This window comes from Mytilus edulis, chromosome 8 (assembly GCF_963676685.1).
Source record: "Mytilus edulis chromosome 8, xbMytEdul2.2, whole genome shotgun sequence".
Lineage (NCBI taxonomy): Eukaryota > Metazoa > Mollusca > Bivalvia > Mytilida > Mytilidae > Mytilus > Mytilus edulis.
Window position 1 is genome coordinate 55669870 of NC_092351.1, and position 3982 is coordinate 55673851.

The 3982-nt window shown below is 31.3% G+C and overlaps 1 long non-coding RNA gene across 1 annotated transcript; it reads right to left on the bottom strand.

Moving 5' to 3' along the window:
• Positions 1–912: 912 nt before the first annotated feature.
• On the bottom strand, positions 913–3513 carry LOC139485918 (uncharacterized). Its single transcript, XR_011655424.1, has 2 exons — positions 3387–3513; positions 913–1855 (listed from the first exon to the last, which is right to left on the bottom strand). It is a non-coding gene; the product is annotated as an uncharacterized lncRNA (long non-coding RNA).
• Between the last annotated feature and the right edge of the window lie 469 nt (positions 3514–3982).

Here is a 3982-nt window from a genome sequence, read left to right on the forward strand (position 1 = left end):
TTATAGAAATTCTGAAATAAGAAGATTTTACTAGTCTATAAGTATCACATAAACTTTACATTATCAATAATCCATTAAAATGAAGTCCAGTCAAAATAACCATGCCAGACAGATATAGGACAGATAATTTCATGAATTTCATGAATTTCACAGTTCTTCCATACCCCAAATTTATGGTTAAACGTTTATAGTAACCATAGAAACAGAGAAAAAGACTAAACATAAAAACCATGAAAATGGTGTCATTGTCAGATGAAATAAGCCATTCAAAAATGTCAAACATGTACAACTTACATTTATTCCATAATTATGCCAAAAGTAGTGATCCTATACATGTACAATGTAGCTTATAGCTTATGAGAAACATTGATGACCTTCGGCTATTGTCTGCTCTGAAGTTGGGTTGTTGTCTTTTTTGGCACATTCCCCATTTCCAGTGTCAATTTTATTAGCATGATTAGGAAGTATAAACTGAGACACAAACCTAACCATGTTAACATTGTATCAAACTGAAATAACCTTAATCACTTAAATTATCCATGAAGGTCAAGGTCAGGTCAACCCAACCTGATAGACAAGTAGATCTTTCAAGATACTCATATACAATAAAATGTATCCAATTACATATATAAAATATACAGTATAAAAGAGCATTTCATTGATTAAGTAACAGTATATTTTACATGCAGTCATTGAACCATGAAAATGGGGTCAGGTGCAATGTACATATAATGGCAAACTGAAACATCATAACATATTAATTACCTACTAGCATCTGAATACAAGACAAGAAACATCCAGCTCTTTTAGCTTTTATAGCTTACATCATCACCCCAAGACTGTAATACAAATTTCTTGTATACAACCAACTTTCATGACTTTTGTGTAAGGCGAGACAAAATAAAATGATACTTTGAAGTACATGTATTGTTTAATATGTTTGACTACTATTATAAAATGCCAGTTTCAGAATGAACAGTAATTTAGAAGATTATTAAAATACATGTAGATACATTCAGACTATTATAACTATACAGCAAGCTGTCATTCGACTCTAACCAACAACCATGCCAGGGCTGTAAACTAAAGATTGTCTAGGTTGGTAAAAACTTCCATCATCATGCATATATATGACACTAACCAATAGTGATGGACCGTGACAGACCCTCATGGAAAGTAAAGGAGGTTTAACACTCCCTGGTGGTACATGTAGCCAACAATAGCAATGGCAGCATAGAAACTCTTATTATATCCAAATTCTTATTTCAAATGAATAATTATCCAAGGTGAATCAGATGATGTATGATCATGATGCTGCACGTTTAGTATTGACAATGATTGATATTCACTGAAACTAGAAATTTCCATTATTCCAATTTTCTATTCTTAATGATATAACTATCCAAGATAATCATGGAATTAAGATATGATGCACTACTAATATTCCTAGAAAACTTTAAATTCTCTTTATTTCAAATTGTTAATATTACTTATTTCAAATATATATATATATATATCAAAGGTATGCTCTGTCACCAAGTAATGTAGTACATTGTATTTCCTACATTTTTTCTATGAATTGTAAGTTTGCTATTTGTTCAATTCACAATTCTCTTTTTGTCCAATCAGATCATCCCATCAACTGTACATCATGACATAATGCTGTTAGCTCTATCAACATTATTTCCAAACCAATAAGTAACACAAAATTATGAATGAATCCACCATTTCACAATTTATAGCTACAGGTACAAATGAGGTACCATATGAGAGTAACTTAGTGACACTATATATTTCCTATATGCCGCTTCATAATCTGGCTGGGAATCATGCTCAAACCAATGTGATATCTTATCTACAAAAAAAAACATACATTAAGAATAAAGTATTTATTATATATAAACTTGTATACTTTATCTACAAGAAAAACTAGCAATCATAATTTGCTTGACAACAAAGTTTAATGATGTAAAGAAATGAATTTATGACTTATACAATTTAATTGATAAGTCCCTTATGAGAAGAAGAATAAAACCCTTTTTTGAGGTTCTATTTCTAAAATAAAATGTTCTCTCTTTCTACATCAATGTTTTCTTAGGTGTATACTTCATTGAAGGGTTACTGTCTAATAGAGGCCATAGCATTGTATAGCACTATACTTGTTGTGATCAATTTATAATACTTTTTTATTTTAAAATAGAATTTGTTGAATATTACTACCAACGTGACATGGTGACAAAGCAAATAGTATTTATAAGATTCTTCTTCCTCTTTATAATCCATCAATATACTGATGATAACGTGTCCGGCACTTATTTACAGTAACTATGCCGCGCATGCGTGGGATCTAATTTTTATTTAGTCATGACAGTCATGACAGTGAATAATAATTAATATACAAAAGATAAAAATAAAAATTTCAACATAATTTCTTTTTCTTGTTATAACATATATTTAAGTTCTACAAAATTTAGAGCATAACAAATCATTTATAACAAAATAATGAATCATACCCGGTAAAATCTTAAATTTCTTATCACAAAAGATGAAAAGTGTTAAAAATTGTTGTTAAGGACGCAATGTCGTCTCATCATTTGGAATCAGGCATGTCAGGGCACAATATCAATATACTCTTTTTTTTGCCCCGGGCAATTTTGAGGTTATTGCATATATATAAACCCAAGCCTTGAACATGTTGAAGGTATTCATAACACATATGTGACAAATTATAATTATTGTACATCACCCACCAGTGGCTATATAAATAGGTATATCATCGTCGTAACTAGTCTGAGATTACTCTGACGTCCAAACGGCTGTTTTGCCAGACAAGCTTGTTTCGGACTACATCGTAACATGTGAAGATTGGTTGGTTATTGGTTAATAAAAAAAAGTGACAAATATTTCATGCAAATTTAGGACGTGACAGTTATCAATACATTAACATACAATATATAGGATTACTCGATCAGGGGTTTAGGTCTTGTAACTGTTGTATAGGCCATCCCGCACAACCATACCATTGTGAATACCCCACATGTCAATGCATGTTAGGCAATAAACAGGGGTGGATCCCGCCATTTTTAAAAGGAGGTTTAAACCATACTAGTTTATATGTAACTTTTTAAATCATGCATTGATCTTCCAAAAAACATGAAAAAGGGGGGGGGGGGTCCAATCACAGGAACAATTTTTTAACAAGCCCAAATTCTTACTTTGCCTTTGAACAGGCTACTATCCAAGAGTGTGGAGTATTGGAACGTCGATTCATACCTGTATGCACAAATTTAACAAATGTGAACATTTTTCCTTTAAATTCTTGGGTGATGATCCATGATCAATGATTATTCTGATAGACATGTATTAAAATATTCATTTCTACTCACCAATTGCAATTTCCAGCTCAGCTTATATTGTACTATAGTTTCCTTCTACCATGTCAACGATTTTATGTAAAATAAGTTAGCTATTAGAAGCGCTGACACTGCCGACACACATGCGACATGAATGCAACAAAAAGGTAAGCGGAAGAAGGGATCCCGTAGACCGCCCTACGTCACGATTCATGAATTATGCATATTCTATTTATAGGCTATTTATAAGGGTTACACTAATGACTGGACCGAATGACAGGACCGAATGACAGGACCAAATGAAAAATGCTAATAACTTTTTCATTTCTCAAAGGATTGATCTCAAATTTGAAATATAATAAGATTTCATCATTTGATAAATAGATTTAAGAAAAAAAAAGAAAAAAAATTGTAAGAAACTTTAGAAAACGTGACATGACCAACTCTGATAATGACAGGACCAACATCGAGAATGACAGGACCAAATAAAAATGCTAATAACTTTTTTATTTTTCAAAGGAATTATCTCAGATTTGAAATATAAAATGATATTTCATATTTTGAAACATTAATGTTATAAAAAATATAGATTTATTTTCAAAAACTTTCGAAAACGTGACATGACCATC